At 46.0% G+C, this 27,322-nt stretch overlaps 1 long non-coding RNA gene across 3 annotated transcripts in view; it reads right to left on the bottom strand.

Moving 5' to 3' along the window:
* Positions 1 to 27,322, bottom strand: part of LOC145520889 (uncharacterized) — a 508,290-nt gene that overhangs the window by 325,074 nt on the left and 155,894 nt on the right. The gene's annotated exons all lie outside the window — the stretch shown is intronic.

Here is a 27,322-nt window from a genome sequence, read left to right as displayed (position 1 = left end):
TGTTTGATTTCAGGATCAGGCTCTTCACTTTTCTGCCATGGTCCTGATGTTTAATCCTCCCCAGAGCTGTTGTCCCCATTTTACAGATGAGGAGACAGTACCATCACTTAACCACTCAGAGCCTCACGAGAGGCCGCCAGGACTCTCTAAGCCTCTCTGCAACCCTAATGGCTTTCTAGTGTGGAGTTTGCAGCCTTTGTAAGACTGCATTTTTGGGAAACCGGAAGGAATAGGAAGAGGAAGGCAGAGATGTAGGCAAGGTGCTGGGGCTGGAGAAAAATCACACAAAAGAGCAACAAGTGTGTGAGCAGTGGCAGGTACACTTGACAGGCAGGTTCTTACGTGCTGGTTGGGGAAAAATTTGAGGAGGAGGGAAGAGAGCAGAGCAATAAGAACTCCCAGGCGCTGGGGCAAAGTTCACTGGATTTCTAAAGATGAGGTCATGAGAGCTGTTTCCCTTCGTTCTCATGGCAATGAGAACAACCCCCTCCCTCCGCCCCACTCCCAAGCTCCAATGAAACTGGACGAATTGAGGGGTAGGAAAAATGTCAAACAGATGGGTGACAGTAGCTGCAGTTACCATCACAGTCTTCCATTATTCAGATGGTTACCCAGTGGTAACCATGGCAACTGGCTGGGATCAGTCACTGAAGATGTTTATCCCACCCAGTGGGCAGGGCTGAGAGATGCCAGGTCACACCAGGGCATCCCCCCAGGGAGACGATTCCAGGTCCAAGCCTGTCTTGCACGTGTGAGTCTCCACCTCTCTACTCCAGGCTTCCTTTGATCAAATCTCACATGGACAAAACTCAGAAAAGTCACTAACTGCCCTAAGCCACGGACTCCTCAGCTGTTCACAGCAAGCATTCGGTCGTCATCATCACCAGCATCATCCTAACCGCCATCCACTGAAGAATGGGCAGTGAGACCCATGAAGGAATGTATCAGACAGATCTGTTAGAACCCCTATCACTGGACTATCTTCTCTGGGTCACTGTTTTCTCACCTGTGAAATGTGAGCCCACAATGCTTTCATAGTTGTTGCGTATCTGAACCACTGAATATGTGTTTCAGCTTAGTTTCCCTGAGAGCAGAGTCTGAGAGAGGATCTGGGTGCAGGGAGTTTATTTAGGAGGTGATCCTGGAAGCACAAGTAGGGGACTGAGAAAGTGACAGGGGCACAGAATGGGGAAGCCAGTAGCAAGTAGGTAACTGCCAAGGTACCTGGGAGAAGCGTGGAGACTGTTCCTCTGAATCATCCCATGGAAGGACAGGCAAGTTGCAATATTTACCTAACAACTGCCAACCCACTATAGGGAGATGTCTGAGGCAGAAATGTTGGTTTCAGGTGGGAGGCACAGGTGAATCCAGAGGTGGGCAAGAGGGGATTGTGAATGAATCAAGAGCTGCCAAAGAAAGCCACCAGCCTGTCCTGGCACATAGTAGGTGCTCAAGGAATGTATGTGTCAGACCCTTCCCATGAAATAACAGTCTGTTCCCACTCTGACTTCTGCCCATGCAGACACTTTAACTTTCTAGAACCTTTTCTATTTCCACGAAACTAGCATAGCGCAGAGAATCTGGGTACTGGTCTCGCTGGCCTCAGTCAATCTGAGCATAAGGACCAGCTCTGCCTCTTTTATAAGCTGTGAGGCCTTGAGCAAGTGCTGTGGCCTCTAAACCTTTGTTTGCTCATCTGTAAAAGGGGACAATAACAGGACTCACACCTCATGAGTCAATTGGATGAGAATTAAATAAGATAATGTGCGGCGGACTGGCAAAATGTTTCTATAAAGGGCCAGATGGTAAATATTTTAAGCTCTGCACACCTTCTGGCCTCTGTTGCAACAATTAAACTGTCATTGCACCATGAAGGTAGCTGTGACAATATGTAAACAAATGGGTGTGGCTGGATTCCAATAATACTTTATTTACCAAAACAGGAAGTAGCCAAATTTGGCCCAGCTGCCACAGTTTGCCAATCCCTGATAAAAAGTACAGAACTCAATGCCTGGCATGTAGTAAGTCTCAATAGGAGTTAGCTGCAATTATTACCAGTTTACAGGGAACTGAAGCCAACAGCTCTCCATGGCTTAGGCAAACTTCAGCTTCATCCCCTTCCTTTTTGCTTGTCAGCCATTCAAAGCATGGATCCTTGCTACTCAGTGTTGTCCACACACCAGCAACATCATCATGCTTTGGCATTCTTTAGAAATGCAAACTCTCAATTATGGAGAACAGTATGGAGGTTCCTGAAAAAACTAAAAGTGGAGTTACCATATGATCCAGGAATTTCACTCCTGGCCATATATCTGAAGAAAGCTCTAATTTGAAAAGACACATGTACTTCAATGTTCACAGCGGTATTGTTTATAATAGTCAGGCATGGAAGCAACCTAAATGTCCATCAACAGAAGAAGGGATAAAGAAGATGTGGTACATAACACAAAGGAATATTACTCAGCCATAAAAAAGACTGGAACAATGTAATTTGCAGGAACATGGATGGATGTTCCTAGGTGATCATACTAGGTGAAGTAAGCCAGACAGAGGAAGACAAGTGTCATATAATATCGCTTATATGTGGAATATGAAAAAAAATGAAATTATTTGCAAAACAGAAATAGACTCACAGGCACAGAAAACAAACTTATGGCTACCAAAGTTTAAAAAATTAGAGATAAAATAGGAGTCTGGGATTAAAAATACACACTATTATATATAAAATAGATAACCAACAAGGATCTACTGTATAGAACAGTAGTGAAATATACTCAATATTTTGTAATAACCTATAAGGAAAAAAGAATGTGAAAAACTGAACCACTTTGTTGTACATCTGAAACTAATACAACATTGTAAACCAACTATACTTCAATAAGAAAAAAAAAAAGAAATGCCAACTCTCAGGCCTCATCCCAGAACCACCAAGTCAGTATCTGTGTTTGAACAGGATCCCAGTTGCTACCAGTGCAAATTATAGCCAAAGAGCCACAGTCCTCATTAATCACCAGTCTGCCCTGCCCATCCACCCAAAGCCTGCTCTGTCCCAGCCTCAGAGCCAGTTCTCACTTTTAATCCAAGTCATTTTTTTTCAACCTCCATTCTAGGCACAGTCCCCAGCCACAGGCCCACACCCCATACCCCCATGGCCAGCAGATCCCTGACATTTGGTCCCCACATGTGGATGTGGATTCTGCCCACAGAGATGTCTTCAGTGCTTTTGCTCAGCCAGGTGCCCTGCCTTTTTCCTCTCCTCTCTCCTCCCCACTCAGTGTTCCCACTGACCCAGGCTCTTCCACAAAGAGATCTTCCAACTCAAGTGGCCTGGCCCTCTACTATAGCCACTCAATGGTGACTGAGCCTTTGGAATGTGCTCATCCAAACTGAGATGTGCTTGACATGTGAAATCGACACTAGGTATCAAAGACCTAGTGGACAAAAGAGACCCTGAAACATCCCACTAATCCTTTTTTACTGTCTGCTACCTGTTGCGATGATATTTCAGATATATTCTGTGAGAAAAATATTTTTAAAAATTCATGTCACCCATTTCGTTTTCCTTTTTAATGGGGCTATCGGCAAATTTGAAGCGATTTATGTGACTTGCATTACAGTGGATGCCGCTGGTCTGGTAGGACAGGGAAGAGAAGTAAAAAGCAGCTACTAGGAGACAACTGCCTATTTTCTGCTAAAGAGAAAGTTATTCTGACACTTGTTAAAATTGGTAAGGAAGGGTTTATTCAAGATGATTGCAAAGGGGATAGCAACAGGAAGAGAGATTGGGCGTACATGGAATACACCTAACATTAGCTTGGATTTGCAGCCAATGAATAGAGTGAGTAAGTTTGTGGGTAGAAAATTATTAAGATGAGACACTAAGGATTGGGGAGATTCTTCGTCAACAGACATCACAGGATTCCTGCTAAAGGCAGATCAAGGACTTAATGAACATGGAACTTGATCACATATTAAGGGTGATCAGTTATCAATGTGGTGGAGGGGAGTGGTTCTCTCTAAGCAGACTCAGCCAGATTCTTTGCCAAGACTGGGCTGGAAAGACTCAAGAAGTCTGGTCAAGGGGAGAGGCTGTTAGTTCATATCCCAGCCCTGCCACTACCACTGTCCAGCTGTGTGGCCTTGCTGAAACTGGAGAACCTCTCTGTACTTAGTCTAGCAAATGGTGATCGTGCAAATATGCACCTCTGTGGTTGCTGTCAGGGTTCCATGAGATGATGTGTATTAAACATTTGGCGCTTTGCCTGGCACCTAATAAGCTCTCAAATCAGAACTTTTGTTATTGTCTTTTTCTCTACGACTTAACATGCTGCAGACCACAGATATTTGGCAGGGCTGATTCTGAGACCTCCAGGAAGCCTGGATCATGAGCACTGGAAATGATGACACCGCTTCCTGGTTCTGCCCCGAGTCACATGTCTCCCAAACAGTGTTGAGCACCCTTTCCCATTCTCTTCCCACCAGTTGACAGACATTTCCACATTCTCTGACATTCTCTCTCCAACCACATGGCCACTTTCACCAGGACATGAAACTTCCACTCTGTCCTGAGTTCCACGAAGCTAGGATGCTGGCGCTCATCTCTGCCCCTGCCGAGCTATGAAACCCCTTCACCTTCACAGCCTTGAGACATGCACTGTTCAAATTTGTGCCTCATCAAAATGACTAATGACTGGAGGTTGGCAAGTGGGGGTGGTGGGGTTGTCACAGAACTTTGGATCCTACAGAGTTAATATGCGGATGCCAAGGTATAGTAGTAAACAGTCCTCTCTTTCTGTCTCCCTTCCTTCCTTCCCCCTTTCTTTCTTTTTTACTCTCTCTTTCTGTCTCCTTCCCTCTCCACACCCTCCACCCAATTTGAAACCCTTGGAAACTCCAGAGTGAGCAGATTACAAGGGAACATTTGTCATGGGCAGACACCGAAGGCCAGGACCAGTGGCCAAAGCTGGGCCATTAAACATTCGTCATTGCTGGGACGGCCAGCCTAAATCTCCAGTGAGGAGATTTAGAATTCTCCAGAGAGAAGAGAAATCCATTTCTTGGCCAGCAATCTAGCTCATCCTATTAGAGAGGCCTTAAAAACACATCAAAACAAAGGCAGCTGAGGATGACACCGAGGCTCTCCCCGGAAAAGTCAGCTTCATGTATTGGACTCAGATGGAAATCTTGTTCAAAGGTCACGCTCTTATCTTGTGGGGAAGGTTTCTCTCAGAGATCCTGTACCCAGCAGGGACTTAAGCAAACCAAAAATGATGAAGAACTGTGCCTTTTCTTCTCTTAGACCCTTCAAGCAGGTGGTTCCCTGATTATCATGCAGATTAGAATCACCGAGAATGTCTGCTTAAAGTGCAGGTTCCAGGGTCCTACCTACAGGTTCAGAATGCTGAAATAGCACCCAAGGAATCCTCCTTTGAATAAAAATTACCCAGAGGAGGCAGTAATTCAAGCAGACCTTCCTCCTTGGTCCCTGCAAAGCAGTAGAAATCCAGGTGTCTGGAGCTTGGCATCTGGTGGGGACACCCTCCTCTCTGTGCACCCCAGGGGAGGCAGGTCTGAAGACTGCAAACAGAGTTCCTCCTCCAGCAAATGTCTGCTCAGGTCAGCGGAAAAGACAGTCTGAGTTTACAGTTGTTTCTGGTGCAGGAACAAGAAATTTGTCTTGACCACACTTCACAAAACCACTTTCCACTGTTGTGACGTGCTTTACGTTGTCATTGACTCTGGGGACCTGAATGGATCTGGCCTGATCCTGGCTCCTCTCACCCCTTAATCTTTCCCAAGATCTGCCCTCCCAGGTCCCTTTCCACTTGGCCAGCAGGTCTGCACTCCGGTGGCACTGAGAATCACCAGCAGGCTTTTACATCACTCTAAATCAGGAAGTCAGAATCTCCAGGGAGGGGTGGGGCCCAGCGGTGGAGTCTTTTCCCCACTGCCTGGGTAATTCTAATAGTATTCAGGGTTGACAAAGTTTGTATGTGGCTTTCTGCCCCGCCTGCATACTGGACTTTCCAGCGGAGCTTTGAAAACACTGATGGTGCCTGAATTTTGCCTCAGAGAGCCTAAAGTAACTGGTTCAGCATTTGTGTCAGGCTGTGGGGTGTTTGATAAATATCACTCGGCTGAGAACACTGACTAGGCCGTGGATTTCTGCAAGCAAAGTCCCAGAACAAACTTCTCCTGGAGCTATTATTAACTCGAGTCACATCTTCAGGTTCCTGTGGGGGCCTAGGAGTGAAGGTTTGGCCCTTAGACTCCTCGATGCCCAAAGACATGGAGGTTCAGCACTCAGCTGCGGCTCCACATGTGTTTGTTGATAGATGGGACTTTGCTCAGCCTGAGCACAAACTTTATAGTTCAGTGGTTTGCAATCTTTAATGCACTGCTACTCAAAGTATGGTCCCTACACCAGCAGCAGCAGCAGTAGCATCTGGGGAACTTGTTAGAAACCAAGTCTGCAGTTGCCACTGCCACAGACCTACTGAATCTGGGGTGGTTGCTGAGGTGGGGCCCTGCTGTCTGTGTTTATCGAGCTCTCTGGGTGATTCTGATGCAGGTTCAAAGTTGGGAACCACTGCTTTGGCTTGGTTTGCATAGGAATCTCTCAAGAATCTGTATTAAAATGCAAGAGTCCAACACTCCCTCTCCAAAAATTGAATCCTGGAGGTCTGGAGTTCAGGACTCAGCAATCCACATGATTCGCCAGGACTCTAGGATAAAAATGGCTCCAGGATTCAACTTTGAGAAACCCTATAGGAGCTGGTTAGCCACAGAGGCCTGCACTCCATCTGGTCACATTTCCCACAGGTCTGCAAAGACTCCTGTCTTCTCTCACGGGCTCAAGCTCCCCCTCGAAAGCTTCTAGAATCTTAAGCCCCCGCCACTCCCAAGCCTTCCCTAGAAAATGGGCTGAACCAATCCACAGGCAGGGAACTGCAGACTCGGTGTGCCTGCAGCAAGGGGTGTCTGCTGTGGCTTTCAGGACCTGTGTTTGTACGAGGAGCTTTTCCTCAGGTTCCAGAAGGATGAAAACATCCAATTACTCCCAGACGTTGCTGGGCTGGACATATTTATTTGTAATAATGCTCCTGGCCACACACTTCCAGATGGACAGTCCCAAGGAGAATGATTTGTTTCCTCCCATCTTCCTCCACCATGCATTTTACGATTGCAGAGGGTCATGCTTGCCATGTGTTTCCCTCTCATCTGTAAGTGTTTTTCCACGGCTCGGCTCTTGGCAGCTCCCTTATTTACCGAGGAGAGCGCTCGCCGTCAGCGCTGGCTCCCTCCCAGCCTCCTCCCGAGTTCAATGCTGGCAGCCCAGGAAGAAGCACGGCCTCTGTCACCGGCTCCAACTTCCAGGGCGTTTTGCCCCTTGCGCTAGATTTCTGTTATCTTGGAGGGGGCTCGCCTTTTCATTTGTTTCTCAGGCTGCCATGCTAATAAATGAGACACCACTGAAGAGCTGTCTGGGCAATAATAGCTGCTCAGCCAATTTGTCTGAAGCACCGTTTGTTATGAATCCTCCGAGCCCATTAACCCCTGAACCTGGGAGATGGTATCTCCCCAGGGATAAATTACCTTTATTTCCAGACATGTGTTTGCTCATTTAGCTCTCTATTCATAAAAGCAGCCTGATTTCAGCAATGTTTTCCAGAAAGGGAGGGGCAGAATCTCCCCACTCAACAGGAAGGACACTCAGTTCATGATGAGCAGCTGGCTGTGCCTAAGAGTGACGGCTGACACTTACGGAGCAGTTGCTACATGTCAGGCAGAATGCCAAGTGCTTTTTCATATGCTGTTGTTTAATCCTTACCACAACCCTGGTTGCAATCCTGTGCCCTATTTTGCACAGGGGCCGTGTGAAGCACAGAGAGGTTAGCTGCCTGCCTAAGAGCACTCAGCTTCTAAGTGGTTGAGCTGGGATTTGAACTCAGGCACCTGCTTATTTTCAACCCACTCTCTTAGCAGCTGGCAGAGCTCCTACCTTGATCTTGTCTCACATGGGATGGGGACAAGGAAAAGCATTTGGAGCACAAGAAGCAAGAGCTCATTGGCTTCCAATGATCACTGGTGATCATTTCACTCTCAGGAAAAAAAAAGTATGTATTGACGAAAGTACCTCATTTGACTATTTTTTAATTTGAATACTTGTTTTAACCCTGAAATTTATTTTTAGTTGTATACACTGTTTTGTTCATGTGGGCAAAGGGACAGAAAATTGTGGTTAATATTTCACAGCTCTGTTACCATTCAGCCTGAACTGAGCTGTACCTATATATGCTCTTGAACATGGTAGGATGTGATTAGGGCTCCTGCTGGCTTTGGTTAGTTCTTGCTCTGAAAATCTTAGAAGATGGAAGTGATTCATCTTCTGAAATTAGATTTCTGATTGTTAGAATTGTGTTAGTCTCATATAACAAAACTAAAATACCATAGTTTAAAATATAGTTGATCCTCTTATGCAAGTGTTTATTTTTCAACACAGTGTTCTCAACCTTTAACACATCAGAATAACCAGAGGAGCTTTAAAAAAGCCTCATGATGCCTAGACTGCACCCTAAAAGACCAATTACATCAGCATCTCTGGGGATGCCATCCAAGTACCAGTATTTTTCAAAGCTACCCAGATTGTTTCAATGGGCTGCAATTAGGAACCAGTGCTCCAACATAAAGCAAATTCTAACATTATTCCAGTGATGAGAGAGAGGCTCTACAAAGTCAACCCTGGCCCTTCCCCTCATTCTACACTTTTATTCCTAAGCCACTGGGCACTTATTCTCAAGTATACCACATGGTCCAACATAGCTGCTGAAGCTCCAGACATTGTATCTGCATTCCAGTTAGGAGGAAGGTAGAAGGAAGGGAAGGAAAAAATGATGTAAAATCTAGCTCCTATGGACTGAATTATGTCCCCTCAAAAATTCATATGTTAAAAAAAACTGTTTATGTTAAACACTATTAAAAAATTTTTATGGAGGGAGGGGACATATGTATACCTATGGCTGGTTCATGTTGATGTTTGACAGAAAACAACAAAATTCTGTAAAGCAATTTATCCTTCAATGAAAAATTTTAAAAAAAATCTTATGTTGATGTGTTCATCTCCAGTGTGACTGTATTTGGATATAGGGTTTTTAGGAGGCAATTAAGGTTAAATGAGTGAATAAAGGTGGAGGTCCTAATCTGAGGATGACAGCCATCTTTCTCTACCATGTGAAGACACAGTGAGAAGGTAGCTGACTGCAAGCCACGAAAAGAGTTGTCACCAGAATATGCAATCGACTGGCTCCCTGCACTTTGACTTCTAGTCTCTAGAACTGAAGGACATAAATGTCTGTGGTTTAAGCCATCCAGTCTATGTTATTTTGCTACAGCAGCCTGAGCAGACTAAGACACTAGCTGAGTCAGCACCCTTTCATCACCCTTCCCAGAAGTTCCCTCAGTGCTTCTGCTTATCTGTCATTAGCCAGGATACAGGCACATGGCCACCCCTAACTGCAAGAGAGACTGGCAAATGTAGGCTTTCTGCTGCCTTCACTGTCACCTCAAATAAAATTGGGGTCCCATGACCATGGAAGAAAGGATATTTGGTGGCAACAAGCAATCTCTTGCCCCAGCATTACAGTGAAAAGTGGAGTAAGTGAAGCGGGTGGGAGGATGAGAGGGAGGGAAGGAGAGGCCTTAAGAGAGAAGATGTGAAAAACAAGGAAATGAAGCTTGAGTAAATCTTTATCATGTGTCAGGGAGCACCAGGAGCAGAAGGCAGGATTCCTGGATCAGAGCTTCCAGAAAGCATCCCTACTGCCCCTCAACAACATCACAGCTGTCTAAAGAGGCCCCCGTGTGGAGGCCAGCTGTTGAATAGCAGCCTTGCTTCAGGCTTGGTCTTAGGATGACACATAAGTTTGTACAGGCGTCCCTGGACAAGCCCAGGGACTCAGACAAGCAGTGTTTTTGTCTGTTTATTTTTTTTCTGGCTTTCTCAAATGCACTAGGGGAGCTATTGGTCAAGCCTTTCCTGGGCTAGCATAAGAAGGGCTTGGTAAAAACTGAGGAAATCAAAGGTGAACAGATACCAGAACAGGCATTACTTGGAAACACAGATGAGTAGCCTCTATTCATTCACTCACATTGGAGCTGATATTAGTGCTAACCAGACAAACAAGGTTCCTGATCACGGAGCTTCCATGTCATATTGGGAAGACAAAGAGTCAACAAGTCAACACATAAGACAATCAATTTCAAATGGGGTCATGAGAAAGGGGCAGGCAGCATTAGACAGATATCAGAAGGAGTCTCTTTATGGAGAAGGTGTTGAATCAGGAGCTGAATGATGAAAAGGATGCAGACACAAGTTAGAGGAAGAATGTTCCAGCCAAAGAGTGAAGGCAGCAGAGGATAAAGGGAACGGATGAACGTGGAGCACTGCAGACAAGGAGAGGGACAGGAGGCGAGCTCAGAGAGAAGGCAGGAGCTGGGCCATGCTGGGTGAAGAGAGAGTAGGGCACTGGGAAACCCCCTGACCGTTAAGCCAGGGAGACACATCATCTGATCACTTTTTTAAAGGCAACTGGCCGCCGGGTTGATCATTCATGGTCGAGGTGGCCAGAGTGGAAGCAGGAAGGCCAGTGTGGAGATTTTGCACTGGTCCAGATAAGAAACAGTGGTGAATGTGGTGAAAGTGTGTGTTAGTCACTCAGTCATGTCTGGTGGTTTGCAACCACATGGACTGTAGCCCACCAGGCTCCTCTGTCCATGGAATTCTCCAGGCAAGAATGCTGGAGTGGGTAGCCATTCCCTTCTCCAAGGGATCTTCCCAACCCAGGGATCAAATCTAGGTCTCCTGCACTACAGGCAGATTCTTTACCATCTGAACCACCAGGAAAGCCCAACAAGGGTCAGCAAACTATGCCTTGTGGGCTGCTGATTTTTCAAATAAAGTTTTATTGGAATAAAGACACTGTCAAGACAATATGTAAACATATTGTCTACGGCTACTTTTGCACCCATGGTAAGTTGATTTCATTGTAACAAGATGGCATAGAACACAAAACTGAAAATGTTTACTCTCTGGCCCATTACAGGAAAAGCTTGCCAACCCCTGGACTAGATGGGAGATGGAGATACATCTTGGGTGAGTAGAGTGTGGATATATTTTAGAATTAGAGCCAATGGGATTGATTGGTAGATTGGCTTTGGTGGGGACGGAAAGATGGGATTCAAGTTCTAGGCTTTTAGCTTGAGAATCTTGGGGGACAGTGGTGCCATTTACTGAGATGAGAAGACCATGTTTAAGAGGAAAAAATACAGAAGTCTTCTGGGGATGCTATTTTAGGATCCTAATGGCACCCTGAAGAGAAGAGCAGAGAATATCTTCCTGCAAAGGAGTCCAGTTGGATTCTCGTGCCATTCAGAGAACTCAGTGGCTCTTATGCAAATGCTCCATTAGGGACCTAAGCTTCTCATACAGAGGAGCATGATCACTGGGAGCATCAAGAACCAGGACAGATATTCAGTGGTACTTACGCAGAGCCTGCGATATTCTCAGAATGATCAAGATGGCGGGTAGACAGAACGAACGTTAGTTTTGAATTTGTCCAGAAAAGCCAAGCAACAAGTTAGGTGTTGTTACTACCCCTTTGATAATTAGTAGGGGTTGCGCCAGCGTTAAATTTATGTACCTACTTGAAAGGTGCAAGTTGAGACTTTGGGCTCTTTCTTTAAACCCCCAAGGAAGTCTTCCTCTCTGAGCTGAAGACTGTTGTCTCAGACCCTCACATGATCACCCACTTCTTTGGGTGATGTCATGAGGTCCCTGGGTAAGAACATTGTCATTCAAACTTCCAGATAGCACCACACGTTCTCTTCCCCAAGTTAGAAGCCCCAGAATTTGCTTCCTTTCTGTCTCTGTCTCAGTTCTTGGATGTCTCCCAAATCATTAGCCCTTATCCTTCTAGCCTTGACTAAAGCAATGGCTGCCTAACTGGTCACCAACTACAGGTGGTCCTCATGTGGCTTCTGGGTGACTGTCTTTGGACACACATCTCATTGTAATAGAGAATGATAGTTTAGTCTACCAAGACCAACAGCTCCTTTCTCTGGGGGCACTGCTCTGCCCCCCATATATAGCTTGCGATGTGGCTGCTCTTGGTCCTTGGACTACAGTCACAAGTGGACAGATGACCTGGTGTGAGCTAATCAAAGAATTCCCCCCACCCTGACCCGGAGACTTAGTTAGAACCTGTGACATCAAAAGGAGAGAGAGAGCTTGCAGTTTGCCCAAAAGTTCAACATTTCAGCCATTCAAGCTGGTGGCTGAGAGAAAAACAGGCATTAACCAGGCGAAGAGAGAAAGGAAAGACAAGGTAAGCGGAGGACACAGATAGTGCCAAGGCCTGGTGTAGGGAGGGAGCATGCAAAACACCCAGGCACAGAGAGGTCGGTGCCACTGGAGGAGCGGGATGAGGGACAAGGACCACGAGGAACGGGTCAGTCACAGCAACAAACTTGCATTCATGTATTGTCCTGCATGCCAGGCACTGCTTCATGTATACTCACCTGTTCAAATCTATAGCAACCAACCAGGTAAATATTAACTGCATCTTAATTTTACTTACGAAGGAAGTAAGGCAATAAACTGAGGCCCTATATCATTACCCCCACCCCCATCCCCACTATGATGCTGGGCAGGGTGGCTAGTAAAGGAATAAAAGCTGGTTTTGTTAGGGGAAGCACACTGCCTGGAACCACCCACCCTGGCCAGGCACCATAGTAACCTTTTGCACGAGTTGTTTTATGACAGGAGGTCCTGGTAAGGAACACGGAACTAATAAGCTACCACCAACTGGAAGAGGTTAAAAAGGTCAAAAGGAGACAACACATTCCGACCACCTCCCGGAATCCTTCTCACTGGCATCCATCTTGGCTGAGTCAGAATGATTGGCTAAAAACAATGCAAATCAAAACCACAATGAGGTATCATTTCACACCAGTCAGAATGGCTGCTATCCAAAAGTCTACAAGCAATAAATGCTGGAGAGGGTGTGGAGAAAAGGGAACCCTCTTACACTGTTGGTGGGAATGCAAACTAGTACAGCCACTATGGAGAACAGTGTGGAGATTCCTTAAAAAACTGGGAATAGAACTGCCATATGACCCAGCAATCCCACTGCTGGGCATATACACCGAGGAAACCAGAATTGAAAGAGACGCGTGTACCCCAATGTTCATCGCAGCACTGTTTACAATAGCCAGGACATGGAAGCAACCTAGATGTCCATCAGCAGACGAATGGATAAGGAAGCTGTGGTACATATACACAATGGAATATTACTCAGCCATTAAAAAAAATACATTTGAATCGGTTCTACTGAGATGGATGAAACTGGAGCCCATTATACAGAGTGAAGTAAGCCAGAAAGAAAAACAACAATACAGTATACTAATGCATATATATGGAATTTGAAAGAGGGTAACGATAACCCTATATGCGAGACAGAATAAGAGACACAGATGCATGGAACAATTTTATGGACTCTGAGGGAGAAGGTGAGGGTGGGACGTTCTGGGAGAATGGCATTGAGACATGTGTATTGTCATATGTGAAACAGAGCACCATTCCATGTTCGATGCATGTGACAAGGGCTCAGGGCCGGGGCAATGGGATGATCCAGAAGGATGGGATGGGGAGGGAGGTGGGTGGGGGGTCCGGGAAGGGGAACACATGTAAACCCATGGCTGATTCATGTCAATGTATGGCAAAAACTATTACAATATTGTAAAGTAATTAGCCCCCAACTAAAATAAATAAATTTATTAAAAAAAAAAAAAAAAAAACAACTCGGAAACTAATCTCATCACCATAAAACCTGAGACTGCAAGTCACGTGGCAGAGCTGTTCTCCTGGGTTCTTAACCTACTGCTCTCCACCCGGGTACCCTTTCCCAATGAAATCTCTTATTTTGTCAGCACATGTGTCTCCTCAGACAGTTCATTTCCGAGCGTTAGACAAGAGCCCAGTTTCAGGCCCGGGAAGGGGTCTGCCTTCCTGCAACAGTTTGGCCAAAAGAGCTCATTGCTAATCACCCTTTTCCTCATCAGAGTGGTGGATGGTGGATGTCCTCTCCCCTGGGATAGTCCTGGTCAAAGTGAACATCATAAACTTAGAGCCACCTCCTCCGTAGAACCAAGTAAGCTTGGTCATGAGTTCAAAATCAGTAGGCTGGGAGGGCAAGAGCCCTTGTCAACAAAGCTGGAACATTAGGGCACTGAAGTACTTAGATAATCAGGTTATCAGAATTGCCACCTGAGTCCCAGCCACGGTGGCCACCCTGTCCCCCACTCCCTCCACCCTCTGTGGTACAGGTTCCTGGATTTGTTTCCTGTCCCTTCTGCCACTTTTCCACATGGCTGGATTTATTTTCAAAACAATTTACAGTCACATTAAATATTAAAGGCATTTTGCAGGTGGTGTTTACTCTTTGAAAAGTGAACAAATGTATGTTGTACTGTATAAAACAGCAAAAACCAATTTGGAGCACTTGATGGCTTAGGCTGTGATAGTGACATGACAGCTATTTCCATATTTTAATGAGGCAGCATCTTCAGGATGGCTACATGATTGGTCAGGAGGGTCACTCAGGCAGCAGCTGAGCTCTGGAGCTGTGGATGGAAAGGCCTCTGTGAGCCTCAGTATTGCTTGAGTAGATATTTGCAAAGGCCAAGGTCCAAAGTCACATGAAGCCTGGGGCTGCATGGTGGCCTATTTTACCATAATAATAGCATAATGCTATTTTTATGATGCAGCCTTCATCAAGTGCCCAGCTCTGCAACAAGTACTCCATATTAATTATAACATACTCATTCATTTTCATTTCTTTTACAGATGTTCATGGAATACCAATCCTGAGCCAGGTATTGGGCAGAGGGTAAAACCCAATTCCTGCCCTCTTGGTGATCATATAGTGATAAGAAAGATAAGCAGCAAATAAGCAGACTCAGAAATAAGCTAACTATAGATTGAGATTAGCACCAGGAAACAAATATATAATGTGCAGAAACATGGAGTAATGGGGAATAAAATGAAGGTGGTTAGGGAAGGCCTCTCTGAGGAGGTGACACTAAGCTGAAGCCTGAAAGATAACAAGGGTCAGCCATGGGCAGACCCAAGGAATAGACGTTCCAAGCAGAAGGAATAGTATGTGCAAAGGCCCTGGGGCAGAAAAGAGCTTGGCACAGTCTAGAAACTGATAGAAGGCCAGTGTCACCTTTGAGAGCTGAGAGCAGAGGAGGGGGTAGCCTGTAGTATAATCCCCTACATACAAGGAATTCAGAGCTTAGAAAGCTAATCTTTCCAAATAAGGTCACACAGCCAGTAAATGCAGAGTTCCTAACTGGGGAGGTTTGGGGTGAAGTTTGAGTAGTTGGTATTTCTAACAAACTCCTGGGTGATGCTGATGCTGTAGGTCTGTGGGCACCAAACCCACTTGACACCAAGGCTGATGGAGATGGTCTGCTTATGCTGTAAGAAGGGAAAGAGAAGCGGAATGGGAATTAATAGAAGTGATGATATCTGATCCCCAATTCTGTACCAGGCACTGATTTAGAGCTTGTGTGTGTGTGTGCTTAGTTGCCCAGTCGTGTCCAACTCTTTGCGACCCCATGGACTATAGCCCGCTAGGGTCCTCTATATATAATATCTATTGCATTGGCCAAAAAGTTCATTTGGGTATTCCCATAGCAAGTTATAGATGAACATGTATGATCTCTTTGGCCAACTCAATATTTTCAGGGACAGCAAGTGAAGTAGGCATTAATTCTATTTCTATAGCTGGGGAAATTGGGGTAATGAGGGGTCAAACAACTTACCTAAGTTCCACAATTGGTTTGTGGCCAGACAGGAATTTGAATCCAGCATCTGGGCTCCTGGGTCTGCCCTCCTGCTTCTCTGAAAAAAAGCATCTCTGGCATTCATGGCTCTAGTACCGTTTAGTCAAGACATTTACCAATTTACTGATTAACCTTGTAGTTTGGTTACTGCCCCCATCTCTAAAACACTGAGTTTGTGAGACTCATGCCACACCGAGGATTTCTGCTTTTTTTCCTGCTCTCCTTTCCCGATTAGCTCAGCAAATGTTCAAAGGAGTGTGTGTTCCTGGAGTTCCCTCTGACTGATGGGCGCTGTCAAAGGCATCCAGAGACAGCCTGTCTGAATGTCTACTGGATGCATTTCTCACAAGGTCCTTTGTGTTTATCAACCTCACACCTCTGGTGGGGGGCAGTCAGCGCCCTCCCCGTAGCTGATGTTGATGGGGCACCTGTGATGGGTCACGTGCTAGGCTAAAGATTCAGCAGACCCTCACCACTGTGCCACAGGGGAGGCATCCTTATCAGTCCCATTTTATGGATAAAGAAACAGAGGGTCAGAGAGGCAAAGAAAATGGCACTAAGTCTCAGACCTGGCAAGGAGTGGTCTGATCCCATGGGTGGTCTGGATCCAAAGCCTTATGTTCTATATAAGCTCCCTGCCTCCATCAGGATTATCTGAAATAAGAGGCTCAGAGGGCCCCAGCCCAGAGTCCCATTGCTGGTTAGGAAGTGTCCAGACCACAGGGCCAGCCGCAGTGGCAGGAGATGCAGATTCCTATGGAAGGAAAAAGTCACACAACTCTTCTAAGTCCTCCCAGCCTATCCTTTGACAGATGGGAAAACTGAGGACCCAAGATGGGAAGTAATTAATTTCTTTATAATACTTTAATCCAGGCTTCTTCAGCTTTGGCACTGCTGACATTTTGGGTAAATAATCCTCTGCTGTGGCAGGGGCTGTCCAGTGCATTGTAGGATGTTAGGCAGCATCCCTGGGCTCTACCCACCAGATGCCAGTGGTATACCTCCATCCCCAGTTTTAACAACCAACAGCATCTTCAGGCTTTGCTACATGTCTCCTTGGTGTGTATATGCTTTGGGGGAGAGGGTGAGGGTGCAAATGTGTCCTGGTTGAAAACCCCTATAATCATCAGATCAGATCACTTGCTTGGTTTAAAACGTCTCAAGTTTCTCATACTTTATCTGAATGAAATCCAGACTCCTATGCTGGGTCCATCAAACCTTCAGTGTTATGGCCCCAAGGAAAATTTGACTCTATCCAGTCCCCTCCCCCATCCCAATCACAGAAGCCAAGCACACTGGACATTTGCTATGTGTCAGGCACTGTTTAAGGTCAAGCCCTTTCAGTGCATTCCCATTCTGGTCACATCTTAGAAAAGTTGAGATTTCAAGAGTCTAAGAAATCTGCCCAGGCACTCAGTAAGCACCTGGCATATTTCTGACTTGAGTCCTGGCATTCTGCCCCTGTCCCGAAGCCTTCTGCTTTGTGTTGTGCAGAGCACAGAATACAGATGACCTGCTTCTCTAATGTACCCTGCTTGGCTCATCAGCACTCACTCCCTGGATTGTGCTTCTCCCATTACCCCTCCCCACTTCTCCACACTGCTGAGCTCTGCCCAAAGGCTTCAAGAGAGCAGGGGCTCCATCCTATCCCAGTGCCTGCTATGTACCTGGGCTCAGCCAGTGTTTCTTAACTTACAAGAGTCAGGCCAGGCTTCACCTCTCCCAGAAGGGCTGTCTTAATCAGGGATCATTTACTCGGCAAAAACAAACCCACTTGAGCTAACTTAAATAAAGGGAAAGCAATTATGAGGAGTTGGGTTATCTGGCAGGCCCCAAGGGCAAGAAATCATTCGGGTACTCGCTCATTTAAAACTAGAAATTCTTCACAGGAGATTGGTACTGGGAATTGGGAAGCTGGCAGGAATCAAATCTGCTCTTGATCCTCTCTCTTTTCGCGTCCTAGGGGAACACTTGTCTCTTTCTCTGCTTCGTTCTCCTGGGTTTTGCGGCAGACCAGCTCTCCAGCTCTTTCTGCTTGCACTTCCAAAACTCATGGCCTGAAAGCGGCCACCCAGCATGGCTAATTCAGTCCCCCCGGGCTGCTATAACAAAATATGACAGATTGGGTGGCCGAAAGAAATTTATTTCTCATAGTTCTGGAAGCTGGGAGTCTGAGGTCAAGGTGCCAGGAGGCTCGGGTTCTGGGAAAGGCTCTCTTTATGGGATGCAGACTGCCAGATCTTCACTGTGTCCTCATGCAGTAGACAGGGCACAGGAGCTCTCTGGGGCCTCTTGTAGAAGAGCACGAACCCCATTCGTGACAGTTCTACACACATGACGTAATCTCCCCCAATATCCCACTTTCTACTATCATCACACGGAGGAGTAGGTTTCAGCATATGAATTCAGGGGGAACTTGTCAGCTGCTCCAATATGGCGGTCAAAATCCAAATCTATGCACTTAAAAGGTTTAGTCCACGGAGCTGCTGGAGTCAAGTCAGAGTCTAATATCAGGTTAACTATGGCCAATAGGCTATGGATGAAGAGGCAGAATTCAAGCACCATGAATCCCTCACCAGGAGCACCAAGAACAGGAGGAAGTGGGCTGGAAGGAGGAAAGAAATGACTGACAAAGGAATCAAAGAGCAGGGACATTTGTGGAGGAGGAATGATCAGACAGAAGAAAGGCCTGGTATCTCTCAGATTGCCCTTAGGGTCTCCTGGTTTGGGCACACATTTCCTCTCCAAAGAATGGCCTTGTCCCTCTTCTTGTTGACAGAGTTGCCATGCTTGAGTGAGGCCCACTCAGAGGCCACCACCCCTGCTTGCACTGCCTCTGCCTCTGCCATCCCCACACTTGATGGCAATTAGCAGGGCTGCAGCTCAAGTATCTAAGTGTCTTCAAATCTCAGGGAAGAGATGTAGGTGCAGACAGGGTGCAACTGAGTTCCAATAGCCATAGACAAAGTCTCTGGAGTTATATTCTCAACCTCTGCTTCCTTCTGACCACTGGCTTCCAGCAGCTGATGGCATGGAGTGGAGGCAGGTCAAGCAAACAGATCAGATTCCAGGTAGTTAAGGTGAAGTCAGAGCTGAACTCTGTCACTACAGAAGAACCACAGAAATGTGGTTCTTTCCCTCCTCCTGGAGGAGACAGAACATGAGAGGAGGGTCTGATGGCTTCTGGCAACCCTAGGTTATGGGTCCTGTGTGGTGTCTGTACGGTACAAACAGGGCTTGCATCTTCTACCCAGAGGAGGGCATCTCCCCTACTCCTTTCCACCACAATCAGAGACAGCACAGAGATGGCTGGCTGCAAGCAGGAACTTCTGTCTTCTTCCTCCCCTTCTGGACCCCACTGGGCTAATTATATTCAGCAGGTTGCCATTTAGGGCCTGTAGTTTGGAAGTAAATCTTGTGACTCACTGCAATTGCAGGTGTAGTACAGCTGCACTAGTGACCCCTGGAGAGCTAATAAAGATGCAGACTTCTGGGCCCTACCCTTGACCCACAGAATGAGAACGGCTGTAGCAGTGGGGCCCAGGAGTCTGCATTTTCAACAAGCCTCCTCACCCCGCCACCACTGCCACCAGTGACACTGATGTACCCCAAAGCTTAAGAATCAACCATCAATAGGGGCTGTGGTTAAAAGCTAGGTGACTAAACTGAGAGCCTGACTCTGTTCTTAGCTGGTTGTACGAATAAATTAACTTCCATTCTTGGCCTCAGTTCTCTCATCGAGAAAATGGGCATAAAGGCAGCAAGCCCTCACTAATGACTATTGTCATGCTATGATTCTTGGAGACAGGAGGGAGGAAGCAAGGAGATGACAGCTATGAAGGCTGAAGAACAGGACCCAGCCTAGACTTAGGGGGTTAGAGGAATGGGGTGTAGGGGAAGAATGATCATGCAGGGGAAGGCCCGGAGAAGGTGGATTCCAGCAGCAACCCTGCAAGGAAAGAGCATGGGACGCAGGGACAGCCAACAAAAGGGGAAGGCTAGCACCAGAGATAGTCAAGGGCAAGACAGAAACGTGGGCAGGAGCCAGACTGCCAGGAGCTTGGTAGACCAAGCAGTGAGGACTCAATCCCATAGCTGGAAGAGAGCCATTGCAGGGTATTATGCACTGAAGGCAAGTATGTTACATTTCTAGACTGCCCTGCCCTCAGACAAAGGCACCCAAAGTCCTTGCTCAGGGCACCCTTCACCATGTCCCATGCTGGGCCTCCCCTGACCCCTCCTGAAGGGTCAAGATGTCTGTGGTGCCAAAGAATATAGCATATTGGCACCTGTGCCCCACTAGATTTTAGCTACCTGGGACTCAAAATTCCCTGCTTCCAAAACCCCAAGCCCACCTTTAGGGTCTGTGCAAGCCTCGTCTCTGGTCTCTCTTCCTCCTCCAGTGAGGATGCTATGGCGTTTTGTCCACAGCCCTGCAGCTGAACACTAGTGAGGGTCCATGCTCTATGGAGCCAGCCATGGGAACATGGCAGGCCTGGGCCTCCCTGGATACTCTCTCCCAGTCCCCAGCACTATCAGGGGCAAGGATGTCTCAGACTTGCTCCTTGGCTGCAGTGAGGAGACTGGATAATGCCTGCAGACCAGATGGCAGCTGTTGCTGAAGAAGTCCCAGTAAAAACAAAGTGACTTCTGTCTAAGCGGTGGGAGATCACAGGGAGAAAAGCCACTGATTTGAGGGTTATTTGGAAGGTGGCCGCATACTGTTCCCTGCCTTGCCTTTAACTGTTCCTGGGAACACACCCATCTTTCCACAGGGAAGAAGAGAAGTCACTGGAAACTAGAAGGGATTGGATGCAGACAGGCCATATCTAGACTATATGAAAAAAAAAAAGGTAAAAATGAAAAAATCAGTGAGTCACTAGAGTTAACACAGTGTCACCTGACTTGGAAAAGGGCCCTGCTGAACCCTATTGGTAACACCAACCTGTGGCTTATGGGAAAGGACCATGGGGCAGGGAGGAGTCACTGGAAGCTTTAAGCTGGTATGATATTAAGGCTGCATGGAAATTCCATGGCCTTCTCTTTCCTTGGTCAGACCTGAACTGTCAAAGGCAGCCACGTGGGAGCTGCTTCTGGAGGCAAGGGGTACAGAGACCACACTTCTGCTCAACCCCTCCAGGCCCTATAGACCCAGGGGATATACTTCCACTAGGGAGGTCACGATCTATGACTCATCCCTAGAAAGACATTTTCCATTAGCTTATAACCAGCAGGGAGGAAAGCATGGACCTGTTGATCATATTGGAAACTTTGAGCAAGAAAAACCACCTTGGCTGGTGAAGCAATCATTCTCATAAAAGTTGATATTACCTAGCATGAACTACGTATCAGACACATCTCAGGTATTCAGTTAATCCTCTTGAGAACATTTTGAGATACAGGTTAAAATTATTTCTCATTTGCCAAGGAAGGATTGACGGGTGAAACTGTTAGGTAACTTTCCCAAGGTCATGGCTAGGAAAGGCGGGAACTGGCATTATGAACTCAAGAAGTCTGCCCTAGAGGGTAATCCAAGGACCTGAAAATGTTCATCAGCCCTTGGTCTTAATTATCCACTGACCTTCCCCACAGCTCTTTCATAGAAGAGAGGATCAAGTCTAACACCATTTCCAATTCTGGGGAACCTAGGGTCTCATAGGCACCTGAAGGAAGAGGGGAGAGTTGCCAGTTTCTCAGATGGATAAACAAGAATGGAAGTCTCTTTACTAACTTCTGTAAAATGGAAATATCTTCTGTTTTATTTCTGACAGTAGATGATGGATGTACTTCAACAAATACAGAAGTAAAAACCTATCACACCTTCCAAAGGCCCTCGTATCTATCATAGCCTCTTCCTCAAAATAAATGCTTCAATAGTCCGGTGTGCAGTCTTCAACTGTGATTTGCAGATTCTGATAGTCCTGAAACCTGTTCAGAGAGTCCTCATGTCACAGCTATTTTCATAATAGTACTAGTACACGATTTGCCTTTTCCACTGTGTTATTTGCATTGATACTGCAAAAGTGATAGGAACTAAAATGAACACTCATCTGTACCAGTAGTCATTGGTACTGGTATCACCTTTACACAGCTGCAGTCAAGTGAAACTGCATTTTCTAAAGATTGTTCTTGATGAAGCACTGCAGATGATCAACCTTATTAAATATCTCTATGCTTGAAGACACTTTTTTCCAATATTCTTTGTAACGGAATGGAAAGTATGCACAAAGCACTTCTTCTGCATATTGATGTATGATGGTCATCTGAAGGAGAATCATGTGTGTGATATTTGAGTTGCCAGCTGAACTAGCCACATTTTTCATGGAATACCAGCCTCCAAAACTGTGAGAAATAAATTTCTGTGGTTTATAGGCCACCTAGTCTATGGTCATTTGTTATAGCAGCTTGAACTAAGACAATATATTAACATGTAAGGAGTTTATTATTATTTAATAGACAAATAAATATATTTTAAACCCACATTTGGAAAAACATCTTTGAGTTCTATAGTTTCACGGGTATAAAGAGCTCTGATGTCAAAGTTTGAGAAAATCTATTCGGACTATTTGATGCATAAACCCACTTTTTTGCTTAAAAAGTACTAAAGAAAATCCTTTCATGTCAAATAGCTTTTATAAAGTGTTTAGAGTGTGCTTAGAGATAGCGCTAAGTAGTTTGCATATATCAACTTATTTTACTTTTCACAAAGGAACTTATGGGAGGTAGGTACTAGTTCCCCTATCCTACACATGAAGAAACCTACCCAGAGAGATTAGGCTATTTGCCAAAGGATACTCGCTAGGAGATCCAGCAAATTTTGAACCTAGGCACTCTCACTCTGAGTCTCATAGTAAGTCAAAGGTATGAAAGCTCTAAGATTTCTGAGAATAAATCCACAATGAGGAGTTATAAATGAACAGAGTAAGCTATAGGGCTTTGGTGAGGAGTAACTACAATATAATTTGGGGTAGGTAATCTATGTACCATGAATCATTAATCACCATAGGTAATCTGTGGTTCTGATGTGCTGGTTTTGTTTTTGCAAGGGACTTTCTGGTACTGGATGAAACTCAAAGGTAAGATAGGACTAGCCTCTGGCCTTACAACTATTTCAAGACCTTTGGTGAAAGCCAGGGATTATCCTGTCAAACTGAGTGATGCCTTTTCTCAGTTCAGTTCAGTTCAGTTGCTCAGTCATGTCCGACTCTTTGTGACCCCGTGGACTGTAGCACGCCATGCGGTGCCTTTCCTAGCCCAACCTCTACGCCCAAAACTAGCATCAGTCTTGGTACAGGCTCTCCCATGACTCTGGACTTGCCCTTGTGCCATTTATTCCAATCTGTCATGATATATACCTAATCTGATTGCTCAGACACCCGTCCCGTGCCCAGACCATGTGCTCCACGAGCATAGGGACACTGTCTATTTGCACACATCCTCTCTCCTCTGAACCTGGGACAGTGCCTGGCACACAGAAGCTACTCAGGAGATAGTGAGAGCTCTGTACCCAGGTCCTCAGATCCCCTCACTGTTTTCAGATACAGATGCCCTCTGGTCCTGGCCAACCCATACCTGTGCCTCTTTGTTGGGGCTGCTGGAGCCAGTTTTGCCTGTACTGGTGGGAAGCCAGAAGTGTCTGAACATGTCTTCTTGGAGACAGCCCTAACCCATAACAAAATGGTGAAGGTGGCAAGTTTAAATACTCTAGCCCTCCCCATCCCCATGAAGACACTTTGAGTGTATTCTACCCTCTTTTCAGAGCTCCCGTAACAGGACTGAGCCAAACACACCCTCAGTGAGATTTGTCATACCAGCACACCATAGCCCTGCACCTTTCCTTCCCATCACACTTCCTGCCAACCTCCCTGCTTCCCTTGCAACACTGCCTCATAAATCACTCAGCTCCTCACCTCTGGGTTTGTTTCCAGGGAACTCAATGGCTGGACTGTGCCTCAGTCATCTCTACACCACTCCTGCCTCTTCAACACTTCAGATTTGTTGAATGAATGAAGACCAGTGCCTCATTTATAATCCTAAAGCTCAGGGCCAAGATTTAAGGAGTGCAATGGTTAGGAAAGAAGCTATTCCAACAATATTCTCTAGAAGTCTTGATAACTTAGACCTCTGAAGATGTGCTGGAGTTGGTTCAAACCGGCTTGTATGAGCCAATTGTTAAATATCCAAGAATTTTGTAAACTGATTGTTAAACTCTTGGTAGCTTCAAATTGACCACGGTGAGAGTATTTACAGCAGAAAAGTTGGCACATACTACAAGTCAAGGCTAGTCTCCCTGCCTCTATCCCTCCTCATCCCACTCCCTAAACTCCATCCTGTAGAAACAGTTTCCCACCACAGTACTGGGAAAAAACATTTCAGGGTCAAAAAAAAGACCTGTATAGCAATATATATATATTGTAGTAGTGAAGTGGTTAAGAATAAGGGTTCTAAAGTCAGAGGGATCTGGGTTCAACCGTACTGTCACTTATTGAGTCTATGATGTAGGCCAAGTTAATTTCTACGTCTGTATTTCCTCATCTCTAAAACAAATGGTGTTATCAATTTGTCTCTTGACATAAGTACCGAACTCAGTTTCTGACATATAGAAATAACTCAATGAACGTTAGCTAATGTTAAATTAGAAGGACCAAGAAATACAGAAAGTGTTAGAATGTGGTCTTGCAGCCTACCATGATGGTATCACCATGCCAGCAAACTTCACTTCAGTGGATTATTCTTTGGGTGTCAGCCAAGCTCTATCAGGTCACCTCGACCCAAAGCTGCGGCTCTCAGGATTAATCGCTGGTCTCAGTTTCATGTGTATCACATAAAAACCTGGTGCCAGATGTTGGCTTATTCTACAAAGAGCCCAAAGAGGGAATGATCCCTGACACTTGGCCTCTGTGGCTCTCTTCAAGAAAAGACAACCATTCAAGGCAGATTTGTTAGTGGGGAGCTGTACCCAGGTAGAGCTTCCCAGCTAGCACATTGGTAAAGAATCCGCCTGTCAATGCAGGTGACGCCAGAGATATGGGTTCAATCCCTGGGCCAAGAAGATCTCCTGGAGTAGGAAATAGCAACCTACTCCAGTACTCTTGCCTGGAAAATTCCATGGACAGAGGAGTCTGGCAGGCTACAGTCCATGGGATCCCAAAGAGTTAGACATGACTGAGCATGCATGCATGCGTACGTGCCCAGATAGCAGAAATCACATTGCCCCTGAGACCAAGACCCATGCCCCGGGTGCGTTACAGTAACACAAAATCATCCCATCAGATCTGGCAGTTATTTAAACATGCAATACATATCCTGAGTTGAATGCAAAGGGTTATATAAAACTCCAGCAACTCCAGGATGGTGCAGCTGGAGCTGTCAGTGCCCTACCTGTGTCTCTTTGGAACCAGCTTTCCCATACCTGATGGCTGCCTACCACTGCCACCGGCAGCTGGGGCCAGAGTAATAATAAAACACAATCATTGATTAAGCTCTTCCTCTTCATTAGATACTGTGAGAAAAGGCAAGGTCACATTCAGTGGCTACAACAACACTATGTGGTAAGTACTGTTATATTTCATTTTATGGATGAGGAAACTGAAGCTCAGAGGGGTTAAGTCATCTGTCTAAAGACAAACAGCACTGGAAAGTGGTGCAGGCAAGGATTGGAACTCAGAGCCTCCATTCCTAACCCACGGCTGACAATATGCCAGGCAGTGAAGGAAGATGAAGATCTATGGATCAGATTCACCCACTCCTACCCTCCATGGACTATAGAGTCATCATCAGTTATTCTGGGGAAGAACATTTCTCTGATTTGTTGTTTTCAAGAAGGTGCTGATACTCATTGTGGAATATTAAAACTCTGTCTCCTCCTTTCTCTAAGCTTCTGCTTTTGAGACACACCCATGCATTCATTCATACTTCCCTGGCAGCTCAGCTGGTAAAGACTCCAACTGCAATGCAGGAGATCCTGGTTCGATTCCTGGGTTGGGACAATCCCCTGGAGAAGGGATAGGCTACCCACTCCAGTATTCTGGCCTGGAGAATTACATGGGGTAGTTACAGTATAAGTCCATGGGGTCACAAAGAGTTGGGCTTGACTGAGAGACTTTCACTTTTACACACTTATTACAGGTATTGGCAGGGGGAAATGGAACCCACTACAAACAAGACAATGAAAACTCTCCTCTGCTAGTTGCCAGGGACCCAAAAAACAAGTCATCGCACTTTTATTTTCCATGGAAGAAAACTAAAGGTTGTGTGCAACAATCAGTCTGAACATTGGCTGTGAAATTAATACTTTGGCCAAATGTCTCAGTCAAGACGGAAACATTATTTTGTTCTCACCGCTGTGGGCCAACATCTCCCAAAGAAAATACTGCTTAGGATTCATGGAGTCTTCAAATGAAAGCAAAGTTCATTCTGTCCTAGAGTTCATACACTTTCCCAAGTGACTTCAGTCTCCCTGCCACTGCCCTGAAAATACCTGTCAGAACTTGCCTTGCTGTGTCTTCCATGGGTGTCAGTGGTTAGCACACTGGCCTACGTAAACTGAGTCGTTTATGCCTGATGAATTAAGAAGCCCACTTGCGAAGGCGCTGGTTGCACAGGCTCTCAGCATACAGACTCCTGGAGGAGCTGGGATCCGAGAGCTCTTGGAATTGGCCCAGATGTCAGGAAGAGAGGCATCGAGATGGCTTGGATTCAACAAGCTGGCTCTGATGACTTGGCTTTCGGCTCTGGGCTCTCAGTCCACCAAGCAGAGCCCAGCCAGGTCAGCCCAAACCCAGACTGTCACCCCAGAGGACTGTGAAAGAGCAAGTGCAGGTAACTACCCACTACGGACCAGGCATGGAAGACAAAAGTCTTGGTTGCTAGGGCTTTTGTGGGTCTGCTTTGGAACCAGTTCTTCTGGCCTCCAAGTTATTGCGGTTTTTCAGGAAATTGCACTGGTCCCAGGCCTTGGAGCCTTCACATACATTCCTCCTCTGTTAGCTTTTCTGCTTGGGGGTGAGTGAGCAGGGGAGACGGGAAGACAGAGGGGGTGAGGCTGCCCCCTGCATGTTGAGTTTCTGGGGCTCCAACATCAGTGTTATTGGCTGGGATGGGCCAAGGGAGGCATGAGCAAGAGGTTGGAGGGCTGAGAGAGCCCAGGGGACCTCTTCAACTTTCCACCTCCAGTGGCCAGAATCCAACAGGGCCCAGATTAAGATGAGGGGAATGAGGCCAAGTTGTACAAATGCAAGGTCAGCTCTTGATTTTATCAAAAATTTTGATACTTTTTTCATTGAGAACTGTTTGCATAAATTTTGATATTTTTAAAATATTGCATGTAAATATTTATTTTGATTACTGAGGTTTTGTGGCTCCTGCAGAATCTGTACACAAAGCAAATGTCTTTGCCTTAGCCTAGTTCCAGCCT

This window comes from Giraffa tippelskirchi, chromosome 9 (assembly GCF_054371585.1).
Source record: "Giraffa tippelskirchi isolate mGirTip1 chromosome 9, T2T-mGirTip1v1.2.pri, whole genome shotgun sequence".
Lineage (NCBI taxonomy): Eukaryota > Metazoa > Chordata > Mammalia > Artiodactyla > Giraffidae > Giraffa > Giraffa tippelskirchi.
This window is presented reverse-complemented; position numbering and strand designations above follow the sequence as displayed.